General features: G+C 43.7%; 1 long non-coding RNA gene across 1 annotated transcript; it reads left to right on the top strand.

Moving 5' to 3' along the window:
- The first annotated feature begins 456 nt into the window (after window positions 1-456).
- Window positions 457-2,418, top strand: LOC146856410 (uncharacterized). Its single transcript, XR_014981476.1, has 2 exons — window positions 457-591; window positions 1,632-2,418. It is a non-coding gene; the product is annotated as an uncharacterized LOC146856410 (long non-coding RNA).
- The last annotated feature ends 16,080 nt before the right edge of the window (window positions 2,419-18,498 follow it).

The following is an 18,498-nucleotide window of genomic DNA, read 5'->3' as shown; positions in this document are numbered from 1 at the left end:
CAACATTGTTTTAATTCGATATAAATTTCGTCATAGCCTGTAGATGGCAGTGCTGCATCATCCATAGACGTATTCCTCAGCCTTTCATTCTAACCATCCTTCCCCAGTGTATTGCTCATGTGGACTGAGTTTTTTCAGTTTCTCTTATTTTCTAGTTTTTGTCCCTGTTCTACTTCAGAGAGAGGGTTTGGGTAACTCCTAATGCTGGGACTGCAGGGGTGTGTATACATTATTTTTATGAACTTAATGAAGCTAGTTGGAATTACGGTTAAATTTTCAGTCATGGCGATCTAGCAGAAAGACGAACAGGATCCTCCTACCTGCTGGAAAGCAGATCCGAAAAGTGGACCAAGTACACTTAAGAGTGTAGCAGCGCCCAACCAGACGTCAGCACCAAAATAGTGGAAGTGTTTCAGGAAGGAGTGATGGTAAGCAGAAGCCACAATCTGTAAAAGCAGAACTGTAAGCCACGAGCTCCTGAGAGAAGATGGTCTGGGTTTTGAGACAGCTTGTTCCCTGGGGACTCCCTTCTTCCAAGAGCTGCCATGGGACATCTGTGTCACTGCCTGAAAGTGTCCGGTGTCTGATCAGGTAAACAGGAATTTGCCAGTTAAGGGATCAGATTCTTGGTTTAAGAAGCTTCCCGGTGAAAGTTTCTGTTAAGGGTTGTGAAGCTCAAGCTAGAAGAGGAAGGAACTTCGTCAGGGACTTCTTAAAAATGTTGGGGGCCCTGGGCCAAACATATTTTGGGGGCCCCTGTTCGAACCAGCTTTTAATGTTTGACTCAGTTTCAGCTTGTTTATGCCCGCTTTGCCCACTGCACAGGCGCACTGGCCCAAATTATACATCTGTTTACAAACTAATAATCAGGGATAGTTACGTGTTTTTACGGTAATGCAGCAAAGGGTCACTGATATTATTGCAAATAATCGTTGTGACCCCTCCTCTCTCTCAAACGTGAGGCCCTGTTTTCATCTGAAACAAACTTTCTGTAATAAATGTTGCATGGTTTTGAAAACAAACATTTCTCTGCAAAATGTCAGTAATTGACTCCCATACATTACTCACACTAAAAAGAAATTAAAGGAAAATGGTATTTAAAACAATCTGTTAAAGAGTTTTTCAAGGTCATCAGGGCTGGGGGTGGGCTGAAAGGCTGGGGCCCCGAGTCAGGGCCCACTTTGAACTTAAACCATCTGCATTTCGTAGTAGAGCCTGGTTCACCAGGTGCCACAGAAAAAGAGTCTCTGTTAAGAACATGCTGGGGGGGGGGGGGGCATTGTATATGCAAACTACAAGCTGAACATGGCAACTGTAGTTTGTGAGGCTCTAACTTTCGCAGTCCTTTCTTTTGTTGGCATTGTCTTCAGCGAAGGTCAGTAAGTCATTATTACTTTTGTCTAAGATAAGTGTAATATCTCTCTCTTCAACTCAAATACTGTAATTGTTGAATTCCTGAACGCCAATATATTGTCACATCCAGTAACTGTTAATAGCAATTGATTTAATTTAAGCACTGTGGACTTCAAACGTAGAATATCGCTTGCCCTGTTTTTTCATGTAGGTTAAGAATAAATAATATTTAAAATAACAATAAAGACAGATCAGTAAATGACGTCATTTTTTTTCAGGGAGACAGTGGTGGTCCTTTCGCCTGCTTCTTTTCGAAGACAAAATCTTTTTATCAGCTGGGTGTCACAAGCTTTGGATTCGGCTGCGGACACCCACGGAATCCTGGAATCTACACTCACGTAGCCAGTTACAGAAGTTGGATTGATAACGTGATAGAAACTAATAACAGAAATCACATCGAACCTTTACTACACCATATGATTCTTTTTACTCTAGGAAAGCTTATTTTATTTTGACAGTTGATCCCTGCTGGAACAAGACTGTCTCTCCATGTGATCAGTTCTGTGTATGGTTGGAGATTTGATGGTGCAGTGTTTGGCAAAACCGAACTTACACCTTAAAACAAACCTTATGCATTAAGTAAAAGAAGTCATATTACTTTGAAAGGCTGAAGGAACTATTGCAGTGTCACCCAAAATGTGCTGATTCCCTTGAAGGATTGGGTTTTAGTGAAATACTGATTGGAAGGAATTCGTGACTTAGCTGAACAAGCAAATCGCTTACTTTAATTTCAGGACAATAGCTGGACATTATTTCATAAAACCTCTTTTAACAGTAACAACATCAAAAAGGGGCATCTGATAAATCAATGCCATACAATTTCCACTGCTTCCCAATTGTTGTCCTCTTTGTTTTTAATGAATATTTCATAATTTACGTGAAAATAAATTATTTCTTTACTGTTTCTCAGCAGCCTCTAAAGACCTGCAGTTTGCTACAATTTGATTATGAAAATATGTCATTGAGCCTCATAGTTTTTAAATAAATGCACAGTTTCGAATCTTTTCTGCAAGTATTAATTAAACACAAATATTCCGTTTTCTTACATTTCTCTTGCATTCTATAACTGCAAAGTGGCGGACTCAAAATCCGTACCATGAATGGTATCAAGAGCTTACACCCTACCCTTCTTGAGGAATGTGTGAAAGTAATGGGGCCAAAAATGTCTGAAAATGATTTACAGGTATAGACATGAAATATTCCATTCATTGACAGTCTGCCAAGACAGGCTGACAGATCCTAGCTTGGGGGAGGGTTGACCGCCAAGAAAGTTTGAATAATTTCCTTGGAGCAGTGGTCTTCAAACTTTTTAATGCCACGCCCCCCAGTAAAAAAGTAAAATTAATCGGGCCCCCTTCAGAATTTTTCACAATTATTTAATTAAATTGGCAATGTTTAAATATGTCTCGACTTATTTAAACAAGAGACATATTTAAACATTGCAGTTAAATTATCTTTCTGTTTTAAAAGTGCAACCAAATACATGAATGCCAAACATACTATTTTGGTCGGGCAGGCCTTACTAACGTGTAAAAGTATCCACGGGGTGATTATTAGAAATGAGGGTGGGGGTGTAGAAGAATATTTGGAGACCCTTCCCTTTTGATACCTTCTCCCAGCCAGATATAAATGACAAAAGGTGTTAGTGATGCTCCATTACAGAGAGGCTTACTGATACTCATTCCCCCCCTGCTTAAAACAAAATAATGCTGTCAGCATAATGCTTCTTTTGGCAAAAGCCTGGCGCCCCCCCCCCCCCCCGGATCACTTGAGACCCCCCCCCCCCCCACCAAGGGGTCCGCCCCCAGTTTGAAGACCTCTGCCTTAGAGCAATTAGTAATAAAAGGATAGGCGCTACAGACAGTTCATACCATCTGGGATTGCAATTCAACATGGCCTGCTCCCATTTTTCAAAAATGTGTAAGCATATATCGTCGACCTCTATTTATATTCCCATCCTGGCCTTTAGTAGTGTGAGTTACGCAACAAGTTACGGAATCTATTTGGGAGCAGCAACATGGAAGAGTATTTTCAAACAGATCTCTCAATCTCAGGCCATGCACATCACAAGTTATTTCTCAGGCTAGATACATTGTGTAGGTTCAGACTGCAGAGCTTCTGCTCAGGGTTCAAAAAGCTTATGGGATCAAAGAGCTGGCATATCCCTCTGTTACACCGGTTGACAAATCTTCACAATATTTTCTTACAAAAGTATCATAGTGAGCCTAGTGGTGCATGGAAAGTTTCGGGATGATCCGTCAAGTGGGGTCTGAGAAAAAGTGGTGTCAATAAAAGTGCTTTTTCCCATGTTAATTACTATAGGACCTTTGAACACGACTACTGCCCGAACTGCTGGACGGAATTACACCAAATTTGGCAGAAAGCTATCTTTTGGTCTGCAGATTGTGCTTTTTGTTATTTGGTGTAAATCTGTTCAGTAATTGTTGAGAAACGTAAGAGAATACAGTTACCGATATCTGTGGCCACGGATCTTTTCTGAAAAACATACAAAAATATGGGGGCATATTAGCAACAACCGGCGATAATTATCGCTAAGCACACTTAGCGCTAGGATAATTATCGCCAGCTAGCGTGGATTTTTATCGCTGAGATAGCGTGCTATTAGCAACGCTTATCTCAAAAGCGATAAAAATCATCACGCTAACTGCCTTACGTGAGATTATCGCTGGAAACCCAGCGATAATCTCACGCAATGTGGCGTTAGCTTGATGATAGGGACTCACAAACTTAGCCATGATATCTACCTTCCATAGGATATCATGGCTAAGTCAGTCCTGAAGCAGGCATACGGAAAGTAGCGATAACAGGGGTTATCGCTACTTTTCCTGACGCTATGCATCATAGCGTGGGGCTTGATGATAGGAGAAATGTCGCTTAGCGACATTTCTCCTGTCAGGTCAGGAACGCCCACTTTGCATCTCATAAGAATACCTACGCTAACGCAAGTTTTCACGCTAATTAGGCGATAAAATTATCGCCGCTTTTCGGACGAAAACAGCCGCAAAAGCGGCGTTAATTTTATCGCCTCGCCTTGCTGATATGCCCCATTACAGCATTATTCAGCTCTGGTTATGTAAGGCTGCATTTACTTTTTTATTATTTATATATATATGTATATATCCATGTCCAAAAAGCACCCCATTTAGAAGAGCCAACTTGCAGGTAGAAAATCTTCGTGTTTATTGTGCAGGAAAACAGCGCAATGCAATGAAAAACAAAGTCCAAATGAATTTGTGTGCCCGACGCGTTTCATTCTCCTCGAGCATTTCTTCAGAGGCTTCATTAAACACTGCATAGAGCACCGGCCTCATTTAATCATTAACACCTGCCCCAGTGGGCGTTGGCTCACCCAGAGCCTGCTGGTATTAGTAGTGCCAAATAACGCTACAGTGAGCTGCTCCTGTGCAATGTCAATATTTTAAAAATTAAACACCACAGTGGGTCTGGAAACTGTCACAAAGCCTTTGCGCTGCATTTTCAAACCTGCATCACGATCTTCCTGCCCTTAACGCTGCTTGCCAAATAACTGCAGCTCGGTCCACTTCTCTGTGGCAGGGCTCTTCCCCGACCGGGATCGGCCGTAAATAATCCATGTCCAAAAAGCACCCCATTTAGAAGAGCCAACTTGCAGGTAGAAAATCTTCATGTTTATTGTGCAGGAAAACAGCGCAATGCAATGAAAAACAAAGTCCAAATGAATTTGTGTGCCTGACGCGTTTCATGCTCCTCGAGCATTTCTTCAGAGGCTTCATTAAACACTGCATGGAGCACCGGCCTCATTTAATCATTAACACCTGCCCCAGTGGGCGTTGGCTCACTCAGAGCCTGCTGGTATTAGTAGTGCCAAATAACGCTACAGTGAGCATATGTATATATATATATATGTGGAGAAGCATATATGTTTATCACATATATGATTATGTTCCCGGGGTCCCGCGCATGGGTGGGAATATTCTAGTGCTTATGACTATTGATGAGGATCCCCTGGAAGAGAATCATGAGCCACTCGCAATTTGCGAGCCCATTGGGAATGGCCAGCCTCACAGGGATGATGGCCTGCTGGGGTCAGCAGACCACCAGGTCTGTGACTGCTTTTCAATAAAGCTGTTTTTTAAATATTTTAAATGCAGCCCGTTTTCCTTAAAGGAAAACGGGATGCATTTAAAAAAAGAATGGCCTGCCCTTAAAAAATATTTTCCCCTGCATTCACAAAGGGGAAGGGGTCCCCTGGGGAACCCTGCCCGTTTGCGAGTGCTTTACCACCCTTCTGAGAAGGGTGGTAAACTGCAACTGTTTTGCAGTCGCAAAAGGGTCATACATACCTGGAGGAAATGCTATTAGGAAGGGACGCCCTCGGAACGCCCCTTCCTAATAGCGACTGGCTATTCCTATTTTGCGAGTCGCAAATTATTTGCGACTCGCAAAATAGAAATAGTACATGGCCAACTCGTTTTTTGCAATCGCAAAGGGGTTTGAAACCCCTCTGCGACCGCAAAAACGCTCGTACATCTGGCCCAGTGTATCCTGTAACCTATAATATCTCAAATTTCCAAGTGGTAAAATGTTTTCAGCATAAATAAACTCAGTATCTGCTGTTTCTCTAATTGTTAACGGCTAAGTAGACATTGGAAAATACCCTTGTTTCGGTTGCATCCTATCAACCTTGGGGAACCTTATCATCTACACAAAGAAAAAAGAAAGAGCGGAGGGAAGACATACTAAGGAAAATGTTTAAAAAAATCAAACTGATTAAAAAACAGGGGTAAAGAAAGATTTTCCTTTCAACAAAGATACATCTCTCATTATCAGCGACTAGGGGGTTCATCGGAAGGGGAGCACCTATTAAAATTCCAAATTCAGTCTCATCATACATCCAAGTGTAATGCCAATTCTTTACTCATATTAAGACCTCTTGGTTCTACAGTTTCCAGATTGATAATATACTTAGATTCTAATCTGCGTAACCTTAAGCACTGATTACCCTCTCTCTTTGATGTTTCTTAACTTTATCCAGACAGCAGTATTTCATGAGTATCCCTTATGTTTTTCTTGGAAGTGTCGTGCCACTGGATACTTTACATCATTATTTGTGATGGCCCTCATATTTTCTAAGATATGCGTTTCTACCTGAAAGATTGCACTACCGATTTATCTTTTGGGGCAAGGACACTATATACATTATATAACATGGTCTTTTTACAGGAGATGAACTTCCTAATCTCATAAGGCTTTTTCTGTAACAGAATATCATAAGATGTTTTATTCGGGCTATGTTCACAGCAGGGATCTCCAACCTTTTCTGTAATGAGAGCTACTTCTGATCAGTGAAATTTGTCGTGAGCTACTGAATATCAAGTTTCTGGCACATTGTTATCAGACACCCCTCACCCAGATTTATTGACTTTAAACCTAATGTCCATGGAGCCTAAAAAAAAAAAAAATAAGGGGAAAAATGTAAAGTGCAGAAAAATGTTCTGCAAAAATGTTCATAATAAGGAACTTTTTTATGCACTTGATGGAACATTTTTGTGCACTTTGAAAAATACAGCATTTTTTTTTTCAATGGGAGAAATTTAGTTATGGCAGCGTGTCTACCAGCCACTGGGAACAGTTAAGAACAATGGTTCAAGTTTGGCCCAAAAGGTCCCAAAGCAAGAGGGGTGACCCAAAAAGGGGCACTGTTTTTTCTAAAAAAGTGAAATCAATTCAGTGGGGAGCAACAGACAAAGTACGTAAAGGGTCATGTAGGTCAAAAGATGACATATTTATTTAAACAAATTCAATTTTAGAGTGGTCACATAATGAACAAGCATTTGCAATGCAATAGGTCTCGCATTTACACGAGCTTGAGCTATTGGAATTGTAAATGACAATGCCTTTTATTTATGTTTTGGTTTTTAAAACATAGATAAAAGGCATTGTCATTTACAATGTCAATAGCTCAAACTCTCGTAAATGCGAGACCTATTGAATTGGAAATTACTTTTACTTGGAGTGAGAGAGCATCTCGCAGAACAAAAGAGAATATTACTTATATTAATGAACTAGGAGATACTAATCGGGAAGAATGACATGGTCCTACAGGGACCGCACCAGGGACACTAGTCCAAAGTAAGTTTCTGACACCATGAACGAACAGCACGAACACAAGCAGTTAATATTTAAGGGAGACCCAAACTGAGGAGCTTCAAGGCACTGCAAAAATAAGGGGGAAGCATGGAGACTCCAAGCTACAGTCATCACCTCACACAGGAGACTACAGGAACCAAAGACTAATGAGTGCCACAGGCCAATATAGAGGTGGACTATGATCAGAATCACCCTAAATCCCATCATCTCACATTATGGAGATGTGAGGTGTAGCACAATGCAAAGAGAGGGGTATGGGGTGATTCCAACAATCACAGTTTCTAAAATCCTAATAAACCCTGAGTTCCAGACACTAAATACAACTGTCCTCTTCGAATCCTCCAGTCTGAGACGGATTCAACCACTATCATGGATCCACAGGACAGAAAGTTTGACCAAGAAACACGGATAGGCAGCTTTATACAACACAGACCTTGTAAACCTGCAGAGAAAGCTAGAAACCTTCAGGCTACTTATATCCTGAGCAAACCATTCACAATGATGACTGAACAAATGTGTGCATTAAGGGAGCTTCAGTTTTCATAATACACCCTAAGGTCAGGGCACAATGTCCAGAGGGGCCATGCAACTCTCAGGCTCCTTACAACCAGAGAGAGTTCAGTGACCACCAGACCAGACGGATGGCAACCGTAAGGGAGCTTTAGCAGAGCAATGCGCAGAAAGCCACCAGGCCCAAGGGAGATTCAGCCTACACAACACAGCTCTTGCAACAAAGGCTATGTCGAGCAGTGACCAGAGAGAATATACAAAGAACACCAACTAGAAACACACCCAATCCGTCGATTGCCATCTGGCGCTAAAGTGACCAACGGCTAGTGGCATCAATAACACGAAAAGCGGATAACTCCAGAATGAGCCCAAAACACACCCAAGGAACTTCTAATACACTGAGTCAGCGGCTAGGACAGTAAAGAATTATTAATAACCGGAAATATGAGGCTCGGCTATTTATAGCAGGCCGGATTCCCTGGAACGATAAACAGTGAATGAGGAAGTGTCGAGATGGAAACTCTGGACTGGAGCGCCGCTGGGAGGAGGGGAGAGGAGAACCAGCGCTGTTGTACCCAACGGCCTCCCACGGGTCTGCTGATGATCCCGCGGGCCGGGTGGAGAGGTGAATAGCCCTGCGCTCACTAACTGACCAGAAGGGGGCAATGAACTCGTAGGTGCCATACTGGCCCAGTGAGGATCTAGCTTCCCATGAACCATAACATTTTAACTGGTCGATGTATCTTTGTACAAACCCTTCCCCCATTTCTCACCATCGAAGGCAATCCAGTGCTTGTCCACGACGGAATACCCCACCCTCCGCAGAGTGCTAAGGGCGGGGTCGGTGGCTCCCTTGGACTTCTTCCCTTCGGCGCATTCGTGGCAGTAGTCCTGAAGCAGTCCCAGGGTGCGGTGATAGTTTGTCCACGGTGGCAGGTTGGGAGGCTTCCGGTACCAGGAAGCGCGGAGACTCGGTCGATAGAGTTTGTTCACGGTGGCAGGCGGGGAGGCTTCCGGGACCAGGAAGCGCGGAGACTCCGAAGTCGGGCTGCAGGGGCTGGAAGTGGAGTTCGAGCTGTAGCCGTTGCTACACCCGCAGTCCGCTTCCCCGAGCGGGGGCGTGGCCCTCCGCAGCACACGTTCAGCTGCAGCACGGCGCTCCTCTTCGCTCCTCCAAGAAGGCAGCTGCTGTTCAACATGGTGGCGTCGGTTTGTGGCGGTTTGGTGGCGGGTGTCGACCGCGGGCACGGAGCAGATCACCATGACGCCATGACGTATTTGCTCTGCTTTTTCTGCCGAGCCACTTGGACGGCCTCGCCTCGCCTGTTAATGGGTTTCTTGTCTTTATGGGGCCATGTGTTTGGCCCCATAAAGATAAGAAACCTTTTGCGACGAACGCAAAGCAGGCCAGGCTGTCCAAATGGGACGGCTCAGAAAGCCAAGCAAATACATCACCAACACCTCTTTTCCAATGGCTGGCCACCGTTTAGCATAAACGGTGACGCCAGCCAATGGAAAAGAGGGGCGGGGCTTAATGCCTCTTACAGAAATACCCACATCTCATTAAATCTCGCCAGCGAGACTGAGCATGCGCGCAGCCTACGCAGGCGATACCTAAAAAGCGTGGTGTGAAATAGTGATAGTGGTTTTAAAAAGGCATTGCATTGACAACAATATAGTAGTTGAACTCCATAAATGATTTTACAAGTTATGAGGAATTCATGTTGTGGGGTGGTTGACGGCGTTTTGAACCCAATTATTGGGGTTCATCTTCAGGACAGTGGTGGGCAAGTTGATATGAAATTAAAACTGCCCGTAAGGTTACGTTGTAGTTCCTAGAGGCTCCAATGTGGGAGACAGGGGCTTCAAGTAGGCTGTATTGATTAAGAGCCAGATGAATTAGTATTAAACAATCAGTTGTTGGGTAGCGCAGCTGGGCAGTACATAGATCCGCCTGGAGAATATACATTTCTTTTGAAGAGCGACAGGGCAATGAATGGGTGCCTGAGGCCGAGCAGTCAGAGACGTCCTGCTACTGCTGGGGCTGGCCATTGAAAGCCAATGTATCTTTTGGGGCAAGGACACTATATACAGCATATAACATGGTCTGTTTTTACAGGAGATGAACTTCCTAATCTCATAAGGCTTTTGCTGTAACGGGATATCATAAGATGTTTTATTCGGGCTATGTCCACAGCAGAGATCTCCAACCTTTTCTGTAATAAGAGCTACTTCTGATCAGTGAAAATTGTCGTGAGCTACTGAATATCAAGTTTCAGGCACATTGTTATCAGACACCCCTCACCCAGATTCATTGACTTTGAACCTAATGTCCATGGAGCCTGATACTATAGTTTGAACAAAATACTATGACTAGGGGTACTATGATAGGGCTGCCATGTGCGTCAGTGAGTGCATGGTCTGTGAGATGTATGAACATGTGTGTGAATAAATGAGGTATATGTGTATGGGTGACTGAGAGGCTGTGTGGCATGTACTTGTGGCACAGGACATTCCTTTTGCCATAAGTGGCACTGTTACATGTACAAGACAAACATAAAAACAAAAAATATGAGAAATTTAAAGTGCAGAAAAATGTTCTGCAAAAATGTTCATAATAAATAATAAAAACAACTCCCCTGACGTTGCTAATGCTCTACCAGCTAACTACAAAATTGTCAATCAAGATAGGTATGGCTGAAAGGGAGGGGGGGTAGTGATACTGTTCAAAGACCACCTGACATGCCAGCCAGTTCAAGTGGTTCAACAGGATGAGCACGAAATACTATCTTTCCAACTACGTTATGACGGTCTCACCATATTGGCCAGCGCTGTGATTTACAATCCCCCAGGTCACCAAGCTGAACTCAGTACCAGGCAACTTACCCAACTCCTCCCGGTTTGCCTGAAGTACAAGAATTACTTAGTAATAGGTGACTTCAATGTTCACTACGAAAAAGCTGATAATCTGGTTGCCTCACAACTGGAGAGTGACATGCAGATTCTCCAACTTAACCAATGGATCAAGGGGCCCACCCATATAGCTGGGCATACCCTTGACCTTCTATTTTCAAAATATTGAATCTATACTTATTCAAGAGATAAAACCATTATTATGGACAGACCACTCGCTTATATCATTCTCAATGGGCCTACCGGTTAAACTAACGCAACCCTGTAAGCCCCAACAGACAACTAACCAAGCCTGAAGATTAGTTACTGAAACATCGTTCCAATCACACTCCCCCCCCCCCCCACACTCAGACCCTGACTGATCTCCCAGTGAGCATGGGAGCAGCTTACCTGGAGTCTGAATTCAGAACAACATTGGACCAACTCGCTCCTAAGTTAAAACCTAAGCGATCGCAAAGACCCTCTACTGAGAAGTGGTACACATCCCAACTCAAGGTACTCAAAAGGAAGTGCCAACACATCGAACATCAATGGAGACTGTTCAAATTGGAAACAGATAGATTACGGTATAAGTCTGAACTTAAAATTTACAATCATGCTATAAGAAATGCAAAAAAAAAAGTATTACGCACAAAGAATAAATGAAAACTGTAATTCAGCAAAGGAGTTATATAAAATAGTTAAAGAACTCAGTAAACCAGCCAGTATGTCCCAAATTCTACCCCCTTCTGCCGAAGCTTCCGAAAAAATTTGAAACTTCTTTTCAGATAAAATTCGTAAAATATACTCCACTTTTAGTTCTATTCCGAAAACAGACATAATTAGTCGGAAATTCCAGACCCCACACCCAGAAGCTTCATCAGAGATGAGCAATTTCGCCCCCCTCACAGAGACCGAGGTCTTAAAGGCAATGGGCGAAGTGAAGTCAGAATCCCCCCTAGACCCCTGTCCCCATTTCATTTTTGCTCAGACTGCCTCAATCCTTTGCCCGTATGTCACTCAGCTCTTTAATAACTCTCTTAACACTGACGCTTTCCCTGATATTTGGAAACAGGCAGTAGTAATCCCTTTGCTGAAAAAGGCAGGAACAGATGTTCTCAACCCTGAAAACTATCGCCCAATCTCCCAACTTCCATACCTCTCTAAAGTTCTAGAGAGGTTGGTGAACAGACAATTATCAAACTACCTAGAAAACAACGATCTATTAGACCCCTCTCAGACTGGTTTCAGGGCGACCAACAGCACGGAGGCAACACTACTGGCAGTACTGGATAACATCAGATTTTGCACTGAACAGGGAGGAGCCGTAGCTCTGATACTTTTAGACCTGTCGGCAGCGTTCGACACGGTCTCACATAATAGAATGCTGGAAATCCTTCATGAAAAGGGAATCCACTCTAAAGCTCTGAAATGGCTGAGTTCGTTTTTTAGCAACTGAACACAAACACTTCAACTAGGTCATTCCCAATCTAAATCTAGCGCCATCAGCTGAGGTGTCCCACAGGGGGCATTGCTAAGCCCCACTTTATTCAACACCGGCGAAAATCAGTAGAAAATGGGGAATTGGCATCTGCTCCTATGCAGACGACACACAGCTGATGGCGACCCTTGAGGAAACACCTGAAGTCACCAAAATAAAGTTACATAACTGCCTTTCAGAGATGGCACAATGGATGCAGGAGCATGGTCTGAAATTAAATGCAGGGAAGGGGCCAAGTTAATTTGGGACGCCACATGGTGGCCACAAACACTTGGTGCCGCTCCAATCCCAAAGCAATGAGCAAGAAACCTGGGCATCCTTATTGATGATATTTTATCCATGAAGGACCATGTGCGGGCCCTTTGTGGTAAGGGCTTTGCCACCCTGAAACTGTTGAATAGACTCTTCCCCTGGATCCCGTTGGACTGCAGCAGTCACGCAAGCCCTGCTTATAAGTCAACTTGACTATGGAAAAGCCTTATTCGTGAGCATGACCGAGCTCCTCTTCATGCGGCTACAGGTGCTTCAAAACGCTGCAGCTAAACTTGTTTGCAACAAAAGCAGACTAAGCTCTGCATCGATGTGCATGAAAAATCTGCACTGGTTACCTATGCGTCAAAGAGCAGTATTTAAACTACTCAGTCACGCACATAAAATACTGTATCAAAGTGGCCCCAAAATACTTCAGGGGAAAATTGAGTTCTATGTCCCCACAAGGAGCCTACGGTCACTACATCAAGCACTGGCCAGAACAAAGCGCATCAAGAAAGCGAGGACTGGAGGGCACTCCTTCTCATATCTGGCAGCTAAGAAATGGAATGAACTCCCCTTAGACTTACGGCTCACATCTAACTACCTGGTGTTCCGGCAAAAACTGAAAACCCATCTGTTACCTAAAAATTAATATCCACTTGTTCTCCCTTCACCAGTAGCTTAGCCCTCTTTCTCGCTACCAGCGCCTTGATATCCCTTGGGATGAATGCTGCGCTCTATAAATAAATAAATAAACAAATAAATAAATAAATAAGGAACTTTTTTATGCACTTGATGGAACATTGTTGTGCACTTTGAAAAATACAGCATTTTTTTTTTTTAAAAGGGAGAAATTTAGTTATGGCAGCGTGCCTACCAGCCACTGGGAGCAAGATGTCTGCTTTGTGTAAATGCGACATTGAAATTAGTAAATGTAAAAAATGTAAAGTTAGCTACTCTGAAAGTTTCTGCAGGCTACTGAGAGCTCACGATTGACTGATTGGAGACACCTGGCCTACAGGCTTTGCAGCTGTTACATGGAATGAATCCAATAGGTTCTTTACCTAACCACGATCTTCTCATTTCCATTTGGAAACGACTTTGGACTAGCATTTTTCCAATATTGGTACTTCTATGGTATGTGATGTTGGGCCTTTCCCCTGTATGAATATCAATTGTTTGTTCACTCCTTAAGATTATCCAATTATTGGTCAGAATATTGGCCACTCTTCTGGAATTATTATTGTAGGAGTAGGGTCTGCTTTCATAGTTACCCCCACTTTTTGCTGGTGTCAGTATGTTTTTTTGACTAGTCTGACTGGGATCCTGCTAATCAGGATCCCCGTCACTGTGCTTCCTCCCTAAATTGACTATGGTAAGTACTTCTGTACCTCCACATGTGGCTACTGGTGTACCCTAATATGTCCCTAAGGTACCCAGAGCATGGGTACACCAAGGATCTCCCATGGGCTGCAGCATGTATCGTCCCGCCCATGAGAGACCACTCAAACTGTGACTACAGGCCAGCCATTGCAGCCTGTGTAAGTTGGTGCTAACACCACTTACGACAGATATAGGTTTCCATATATCTACGGTCACTACACTTAAATCCTATAAGTCACCCCTAAGGCAGGCTTTTCAATCCTGAAGGCAGGGTGCTGGGATATAAGTGTGATGGTGCCCCTGCATGAGCAGGACACTTCTACAAAGCCCGGAGTGGATTCTCCCGGCTTTGTAAGTGCGGACAGCCATTTTGATACGTATAATGCCAGTCGTTGTTACGCAATGGTTAACTATATAGTGGCTGTGCCAAACCTGGGCATGTTTGGTAGTAAACATGTTGGAATCATACCCCAACACCATTACCGGTGTTGGAGGTATGATTTCAATGCACTGGGGGCAACTCTGGGAAGCCCCCAGTACCCCTGGTAATAGCCTTTCAGGGTCTGCCAGCAAGCTTGTGCTGCTGCAGATCCCAGACACGATTCTGTCCTCCTGCTGCTGAGCTGAGGTTGAGCAGGGGAAGGTAGAACAAATGGTTTCCGGTTACAGGGAGGTGTGACCACCTCCAAGACATGACTTAGTGTTTTGGGCTGGGGTGGGGGCACTTGCCAGCACCAACAGACTGCTTTGAAGGGCACATTTGGTGCCCTCCTTGCATACTCCAGTTTAAGTCAGTTCAGGGAGCCCTTGGCTCCCGCTCTGGTGTGAAACTGGACAAAGGACATGGGAGTATCCTCCATTCTGTGCAGCCCCTCTTGGGACCCCTGAGTCGTTCTAACCCCTTTCCTAGGGTATGCAAGGGCTTTCCGATGGGTGGGTCAAGAGAATCATCATGGTACAAGACTCAAGCTTGAAAACACGTCACTCTTCGACTGTCTGGACACTTGGACTTTGTCTGGAATCGAGACTGCATCAAGGAAGACTGTTGCTGCTCCTATCTCGCTGTTCTGCAAGTTTTCTTCATTGTTTGCGTTTCTACCAGGATCTTCAATAGACCTGCGGCATCAAGGACACCGGAAGTATTCTCCCTAGGAGTGAAGGAGTCACTCCCCTGCATCTTCAGGCACGGCAACTAAGCTGACCGGTCTGCTGCATCTAATGTCCCACAGACTTCGAAAGGTTCAGCAACACAGGTGGTGGTTCTGCAACTCCCCCAAGGCCTGACCTATCTTCTCAGAAATTTAGAGGCCATTATCTCTCGCCGGAACCGCTGGGACCAAACCCCTGTGCATTGCGTCGACTTGCCATTGCCAAGGCTTGTTGGTTCTGCACTCCAGAGATCATCGGGCTACAAGTAGCTCCAGCCTCTGGCATCTCTTCCTGCCAAGATCAGCGTCCTCACCACATCCTCTGCACCGTGGGCATTCATCTTTGGTGAGCTTCTCTTGCTACTCCTGTGCCTTCGACCTGTGGGTCCTCCTGAGGATCTTTTCCTGCTCCAGTGGGCTCCCCTGCTAGCTCGGGCCTGCTCTGACACTCCTGTTTGTGGTGAGTCCCTTAGACCTTAACATTGCTCCATCTTCACTTTCTACACCTGTTGCAGCTGCCAAGGCTTGTTGGTGCTCCCGCCCGGCACCAACCTCCCGGTTCTCGAACTCCAACATGGGACAGCTCGTGCACGGCTACTGGTCTTCCTCAGCATCACTTGGCCCCGACAGCTGCAGCAACAAGGTCACCGTCAACTCTCCCGAACCATCCAAGATCAGTAGGCATAGCTCTTCCGTGCCTCCCAGTCAACTCCAAGTGGCATAGACTCTGTCTCCTCTGCTTGCCGGTTCTTCACTTCAAAAATCCACCCTTAGATTCCACCGGACTCTTGCACAGTTTTCTACAGCGGCTTCTTTCCTGAAGTCCTCCATTGTGGTCTACGGCGGTTTCCGACGTCACTTCGCACCTATGCACCCAGCTTCCATGGTGTATGTATCCTGGGATATCCACAGGTGGGGTGACTCTCCAACCGTCTGTATTCCACGGGGTTTCCTCAGGGTCCACTGGGAAGAGTCCTTCTTCTCCAAAACTGTGACTTTCCTGCTGACTACTATTGGACACACGGATGTGTTTCCACTCTGCGCACAGCCTCCATTGAGGGTTCATGGGCACTTACCTTGGGGGGTTCCTAGGTGCCCAGTTGCTCTGAGTCCCCTGGTCCAAGTCCGACTTCGCTCGCAGTGCGCATTCCACTTGTTTAGTATATGGTTTGGTCTTCCCCTGGAGACTACTGTATTTTGTGCTTACTTACCGGTTTACAATTGAAGTACTGTTGTGTATATATCTCTGGGAAGAAGATATACCAATGTGTTAGTGAGTGTTGTGTAATAAATAGACATATTTTATATATACACTGTGTGGTTCTTTTTGTTTACCCAAGACAACATGATTAGATCTGGTAAAACAAGCTGCTTAACACTCCTTCTGTATAAGCCTGAAGGCTGCTCTCCATGGCTACCATTTAGAGAGCTATCTATGGTTGTCTATGACCACTAAAATCACCATAAGGGTTGCCTGGATTAGTGCAAGGTGCTTCACTTAAATGAGTGTGCACCGTATACTAAGCCAGCCTTCTACAATTATTAAATGTCATAATGGCCCTGACATTATTGGCATTTTCTTTCCTTCTCCTGTTTTTCCATATTGGTTGGCTCGATTCTCTCTACTGCTTTCATTAATCTTTTCTCTGGGTAACCCCTACCTCTAAATCTCTTCAAAAGATTATTTTGAGCCTCTATGAATTTCTCATCAGTGCTTGAAGGTTCTTTTCAACCTACAAGCTCTCCATAGGGAATGTTCCACTTCATATGGCTCGGATGGCTACTGAGGGCCTATAAATACTGTAGGGTATGAACCATCTGACAAAGGTGTTTGGGGCAAAGACTTGTATGTACAGGAAGCTCAACAACAACTAATAACATAACATAATTATCAATCCGAATAACTATTCATTTATCATAATAACGTATTGCTCATTTTTTACATTTTTTACCAATATCAGACTGGGATGGTAACGGCATCACATATTGTAATTTTCAGAAATTATATATACACATACCACAAAAGGTAGTATATCTTGTACCCTATAATATCCTAAATTTACAAGTGGTATGTTTTCAGCACAATCAAACTCAATATCTGCCATTTATCTCAAGTCCAAGTGGGTATAGGAATATACCCTGGTTGCGTTTGCATCCTATCAACTGTGGGGAACCTTATCATCTAGATAAGGGTAAAAGAAAGAGCAGAGGGAAGACAACGTTTAAAAACAATTCATACTGATAAAAAAAGGGGTAAAGAAAGATTTTCCTTTCAACAAAGACACATCTCACATCATTAGTGACTAGAGGGTTCATCGGAAGGGGAACACCTACTTAAAGTCCAAATTCAGTCTCATCACACATCCAAGTGTACCACCAATTTTTCACTCACATTGAGACCTCCTGGTTCTACCGTTTTTAGATTGATAATATACTCAAGACTCCAATCTGCGTAATCTTAAGCACTGATCACCCTCTCTTTGACGTCTCCTACCCCTATTCAGACCATAGCATTTCATGAGGTGTCCAATCTCCCTTATGTTTTTCTTGGAAGTCTGGTGCCACCAGATACTTTACATCATTATTCGTGATGGCCCTCATATGCTCTAAGATATGCTTTTTTCCCTGAAAGTTAGTACTGTCAATGTAACTTTTGGGGCAAGGACACTCTATAGAGTATATAACATGATCTGTTTTAAAGAAGATGACCTTTCTAATCTCATAAAGCTTTTTCTGAAACAGGACATCATAAGATATTTTATTTGGGCTATGTCTACAAGCTTTGAAGCAGTTATATATGGCAAGGAACCCATGGGTTCATCCCAATCCACAATCTCTGCACTTCCATTTGGAAATGACTTTGGATTAACATTTTCCTAATATTGGTACTTATACAGTATGTGATACTGTGTGGTTCCCCAATATACATATCAATGGTTTATTCACTCTTTAAAATTACCCAATTATTTGTCAGAATATTCATCACCCTTCTGGAATCGTTATTAAATGTCATAATGACCCTGACCTTGTTGGCGTTTTCTTTCCCTTTTCTTGGGGGTATATTTACTGGATTCCCAGTATCGTATAGTAATTTTTCCCTACTGTGCATAGCCTGAATAAAAAAAATCTTTTGAAGTCCTGTTTCACAAAAAGCATATGAGATTAGGAAGCTCATCTCCTGTAAAAACAGACCACGTTATCCAGTATTGGAGTATCTTTCATAGATTCACATGCTTGAATCATTCCCCA

This window comes from Triturus cristatus, chromosome 4_1 (assembly GCF_964204655.1).
Source record: "Triturus cristatus chromosome 4_1, aTriCri1.1, whole genome shotgun sequence".
Classification (NCBI taxonomy): domain Eukaryota; kingdom Metazoa; phylum Chordata; class Amphibia; order Caudata; family Salamandridae; genus Triturus; species Triturus cristatus.
The sequence above is the reverse complement of the archived record's forward strand: the minus strand, read 5'-3'. Positions and strand labels throughout refer to the sequence as shown.